Source organism: Xylocopa sonorina, chromosome 17 (genome assembly GCF_050948175.1).
Source record: "Xylocopa sonorina isolate GNS202 chromosome 17, iyXylSono1_principal, whole genome shotgun sequence".
Lineage (NCBI taxonomy): Eukaryota > Metazoa > Arthropoda > Insecta > Hymenoptera > Apidae > Xylocopa > Xylocopa sonorina.
This window is the reverse complement of record NC_135209.1, coordinates 2,652,735-2,658,734: the sequence shown is the minus strand read 5'-3', so window position 1 is coordinate 2,658,734 and position 6,000 is coordinate 2,652,735. Positions and strand designations below refer to the sequence as shown.

At 35.2% G+C, this 6,000-nt stretch overlaps 1 long non-coding RNA gene across 1 annotated transcript; it reads right to left on the bottom strand.

The window, feature by feature from the left end:
• Positions 1–542: 542 nt before the first annotated feature.
• On the bottom strand, positions 543–5,894 carry LOC143431407 (uncharacterized). The gene is made up of 3 exons (XR_013102706.1): positions 5,809–5,894; positions 4,025–4,182; positions 543–844 (listed from the first exon to the last, which is right to left on the bottom strand). It is a non-coding gene; the product is annotated as an uncharacterized LOC143431407 (long non-coding RNA).
• Between the last annotated feature and the right edge of the window lie 106 nt (positions 5,895–6,000).

Sequence of the window (6,000 nt, the reverse complement as noted above, 5' to 3'; positions counted from 1 at the left end):
CGTCGTCAAACAAATATCGTTACTGAGGACTTTATAAATACCTTCAGGCTGCAGTGAGTTACTTATTGTAAAAAATATTTTAATATTTAATGATAATAATGAATCATGATAATAAATTGACATCAGCTTAGTGTGACTTCTTTGGTTTATAGTCGACGGTTATAATGCGACATCGCTGGGTATACGAGATAGAACTACCATTAATCGGCACATTATTGTAATTGTTGGTGCTTTAATATTAGAAATAGCGACGATGAAAGTATAGCCATTTGTTCCAAATGAATTGGAGCGATAGGTATTTAAAACAAGATTCTTTATACGTACCAAAAAGATTACGCGAAGCTGCGATCTAGTCATTTGGGCTACTTTGATAGTATGCAACTTTCTTACAGTTTATATCAGTTGCTCGCAGTTAAGAATGCATCACCTGGGAAATTAAATGAATAATTTTAGAGTTTAAAAAAGTTACACGTATCAAGCTTGCACACCCTGAGGCACAGATGTATAATTTTATGAAAATTAATATGATTATACCAGATAAATATTTTCCTACTTAGTGCCTCATCACTCATGGTTTCCAGAAATCAATGAATAAGCAGTAGATGGTTCTTCGACTATGTAAAAGTAGGGTCATCGACCGAATGGATGTCTAATCCGACCAAATCAAGTTTCTCCGTTAACCATCGTTCGTGACTACATATCGATGACATTAGTTTCTTCCATGCATATGAATTCATCGGCCATATCCAAAAATATTTGGGTCATCGATGGTTTACTCCCCATATCGTTCTTCTTCCTTTTAATTCTGATTATTGAACACTGAGCAATCGCACGTACAGAAGATCTGAAACAATAACAAAATTATGGAATCAGATATACAATTAAGTAAAATATTTTTAAGTTCTTTCGTTTGGACCTCGCATACTTAGAGATTTTGTAATAGATGGTCCAAGGTATGCACAAAAATACAATACCAACACCCAAGCCAGACAATGGACGCGTGAAAAATGACGCATTCAAAGCACATGGTATGCCCAGTAATTTTCTACCGTTTTTCTATGCAGTTTGGCGTAAAATACATTGTTTGCGTATATGCAACACATTCCCACAGAATAGTTGCACAGTTGTGTGTTACACGTAGCAGCGGCGTGACCCCGATTTAAGCACCTGCAGATTCCTCGAGGCGGCCGATGTTCATGGAAAGTCAAAAGAGTAAGAAGATCCTAGATACGGATATAGTTATACATATTGTTTCCCGTTCACATGCGCAACGTGTACACGTATCATTTTCTCACAATTTCTAGCTTTCCCGGCCCATTATCTGTCGCTGTTGTGCAATTCTGATTAATTGATTGCCTGATTAATTAACATTTAATTATTCTGACCGAGCAAATTTCGTAAGTGGCTACTGTATTTGACGAGACTCTTGTAGAAACATCTAAATACCATTTGCACGCTTTACCTTGCATTCGAAACGGTTAAAAAAAGAAACAAACTCATAATATATATTGCAATTAATCGTTTTCACGAATTACACAAACGCGTTTCTTTCTCTGTGTATATTATGGCCAATTTCAATGCTGACGACTCAACATTTGGGTAATCCGATTCGTGAACGATTCGACAGCGGAGGAAACAAGATGTTGCACTAATTCGTATCATTTTGAAAGTAGCACCGCAATTAACGCTTTAATAGCATCTCCGGCAACGTCCACGCATTCTCGCTTTCGACTTGTCACGCGAGAACAACCTGTCCCCTTTACGTCCGGTCGAGATAGCATTATTTCCGCCTTCGTTCGTTTCCGCAACCCCGACAGACGTCTATTCTGTCGTGTAGCATCCACGACGGACTCATTTTGCGCAGTGGTCAGCCTTTCGAAATTTTCCTCCATCCTGCGTCGATCATTGCGACATTGCATTAATCGCGTGTTATGCTTCACCGCAATAACGCATACGACCCGCATTTATGACAGTCTGCATCGCTCGGACGCTTTCCAATTATTCTAACTCGGATACGTACTTCTTCTTTTCTAAAATACAATTAAGAACCGTACACAAATAATAGAGAAGAAAAGTAGAAAGAATACATTTATAAGTAGCACGTATAAAATGTACGAAGCAACGAAAAGGTTAAATCTCTATTATACCATGCTTTCTCTCATAATTAAACTGGAGAGCATTCATTTAGTAGAATCACTGAAAATGCTCGTTAAAAGCCAAACTACCATTTCGGCCCTATTAAGGAAGAAGTGGATTTTTATTATAATTAAAGCCACCGAGAAAACGTTCCTCGCTTTTTTTGTGTCTCTCCTCTCCACTGAAACCTTTCGCTTATGAATTTAACCAGATTAATGACTTTTAAACAGCTAATCATTCGACATCAGCACTTTCGTATTACGCGATTATTTATTTTGTTTCTTCCATACAATTGCACAACAGTCTATATATGCATATTCTTCCTTACAATATTCTGAAATGTTTGAACAACCAAACAAACCGACGAAAGTGTACAAATTTGGAAATATCATTTGGGACAAAAAATTGCTGTCTCACACTTTTTTTTCAATCTGAAATAATTGCACGCGAGGAAGTCTTAATTTAACAAATTATGTCTTTCAGAGCTAAGTTAAAAGCGGTATGTGTTATAATAACCCATAAGAATTTTGTTTTTTGCCACGTAGTAACTTTTCGTGGAAGAACATGTTGAAAGATATGTGTTATTAGCTAAAATACTTTTTACAACAGACTATATAATCTTGGTATACTAGAAACTTTCTTTTTAAATCTTATGTTTAAGATCAGCCAGCAAATTATTCACAATCTCTTTTTACTTCTAAGCTCGTCAAGTTCCTACCATAAATCTTGCGTTAACATTAAACTTTACTTTTTCTCTGCTTCCCTTGTAATTGTAATATATACGACTTTCTTTTCCTTTTTTTAATTACGTAATGTAATTTCTACGTGCATGAAGCCACTGCTATGTATGTAGTTTCTGTTGCTCTTTAACTTTCTTCGCATTCCGTAGTGAATAACAGTGACTACAAAATACCGTTCATACCCGTTCATCATTCCCTGCTATTTTCCCCCATTATCCATATTGATATCCCGTTTTTTTTTCTCTTTATTAGGTTTACATCGCATTTTTCTGCACGAAAGTTAAACCAGTATCTTCTATCGTCAACCACCAATTATTTCTCATTTGAAAGGTCATAATTGAAAGTTTTCTCACACGTTCATAAAATTTGTTTTAACTCCTTGTCACTTCTTTTTGCATCATCGATATTTTCTGATGACAATTCACTGAACCTTATCGATCAACCACTCGCAGACTTTTTACTTTCTCCCGATTTGTCCATCCTTCGAACTTTCTAGACCGCTCCATAACGCATCGAGTGGTTTTATGTCTTACTGGAATTAGTCGATACGGTTTCGACTCCATTCCATGTATGCTAAATTGGTATTTTATCAAAGGTAATATAGACTTATTAAAATGGAGGAAAGAAGGAGAACTAATAAAGTAAAATGAAGGAAATTAATGTCATCGACGAAGTCTTTGTAAATCAATTCACATGCGCATAGTTTTCACTTTCTTCAAACGATAGATCAGATGTACGGTATTTCTATTGGAACGTGAAAATTACATGTCGTCTAAGGCGCGATAAGATCGAGAAAATATAATCGAACTAGATCAACCAACGAAGGACACAGCCCTCATTTTTTCACCTATTTGCAGGAGAAAGCTACGCAAATTTACTAAGCGTGTGACTCGCGTGAAATCGTTCGCGCGAAATGCTTAAAATAATTCTGTGTCAACGCGACATTCAAAACGATCAAAAACGTTTTGTCACCTTCCTTTTAAAATTTCACTTTTCAACCTGTACATAAAGCGAGATAAAATACGAAAACTGGACATTTTGTATACTTTATTTGAAATATTTAAGACCTTTGGTTTTATATTGTCTTCCACTATAAATAAATGTCTCCTACAATTGAAATATAACTCTTTTTTTAAAACGATACTTACATGTATAAAAATAGCATCAATTTCTGCTTGTCGCATGTTCCAGGTTGTTAAAGTGCTAAGACCACAGCCAATTCTACGTATTATCCACGGAAGTTCAAAGCCAGTTGCACTAACGGTCCTCCACCTGTTATTTCTATAGTACAGTCTACTTCAGTGTTCTGTAACAAATGTCCCATTAAAATTTTAGAGATAAAAAGTATATCAATTGCTTATTATATAAATTTAAGTAAAACTCGCATGCACACACACACAGATGCACACTCGCACGGACATACACCAATTTGAACTTATGCTCTAAAGACTCATTGTAATATCATATCACTAATTCATAAAATTATTTGTATGAAAAAATCATAATCATTTGAAAATTTACAATAAGAGAATGCAAATTGTACTATCCGTAGAAATAATAAAAATTAATGGAATTATTTTGACAAAACCTAATTGCAAAATTACCCTTATTAAAAGCCAATATTTCAGTAATGATTCTATGTAGAAAGCATATTTTAACTTTGTTATGCGTGTCATAGTTCCACGATGACACGTACTTAAGCAGCTACAATTACCAAAAACGATTGAACATAACTTTTAACGGCTAACGAAGTTATTAGCCTCAACCGCAACGCGCGATACCATGCAGTTATTTAGTAGCGGTAATACAATGACCGCAAGATCGCCGATAGTTTCACCGCATTAAATTAACCAATTGCGGGTCAAATTGATCGAAACAAGATAATGTTCCGAAGAATGTGGAGCGACGTGAAAGTTGCTTCTATGGATCCCAGGAGAGATTAAAAAAAATAGAAAAATGACTTAATCGTAGATATTAGAACTCGTAAGCTGTCTGGGTCTCCTGTTTCTCTGCAACAAATTTCACTTCTGGTTATTCCGAAGAACATCATCGAGAGACATTTCTCTGAATAATTCGGTGAATCATGTCTTCTGGACTCCCCCCTCACAAAGAGGAGGTTCAACGAAGGGAGAAACGATCGCATCACCATTTATTCTCGATTCTTCGAAAGTGATCTCCTCAATTCTATACTACAGACTGCCTTTTTCGTTTATTTTTAAGTTTGATTGGTATTATATACATTTCTTAGCTAATCAGTATTTCTGGAGAGAGAACAGCTGATCATGATAAATTAAAAGCATCATATAGATTTGCATACATGTGTTTGCATATATGGTATGTAACTATCATAGTAAGGGGTACGTGTAAAAGCATAATCGGACACATCGTACATAATTATCTTACCAGATTTATCGTGGGAATTGTGAATGCAATAACTAAGATGATTCTGGTTAAAACAATCCTACGAGAGATAAAGAAAGAGAGAGAGAGAGAGATGAAATAGATAAAGAGATTAAATGTTAACTATCAATCGAGGTTTTCATTGCGTATCGAAGAGAACGTGTACTAAATCAAACGTACAAAATAAAATCGGCAATATAGGAAATTACATTACAGTATCAATATAAAAGGAATCTACTTTCAAAACTGCGAACCCAATCAAGGCATGGTAATTATCAAAACTACAGAAACTAACACTAAAGTGGTAGAATATTTTTATATCTTAACATTCATACTGCCAAAAAACCTTCTAACAAACATTATTTTCACATGAAATAAAGCTAGCTGCAAAATGTTACGTCTCCTCAATGTCAATCATATTTAGAACAATAATGTTCAATAATTAAATGTGTATGAAATAAAGGCAGCTGATAAACACTCAACAACACGACTTAGAATAATACGCAGTCGATAAATAGGCTTGTGAATATACCTTAAAAACAATCAGCACGACATGACGCAACAACACCTCGATAATACGTCGTACCACGCCACAATAATTAGAGACAGCTGATGAACAAAGAATAATACTACTTAATAAAATAACAATTGAGAGTAGTACGCAGTCGATAAGTAAGCTTGTGAACATACCTTAGAAACTATCAGCACGACACGACGGAAGAAC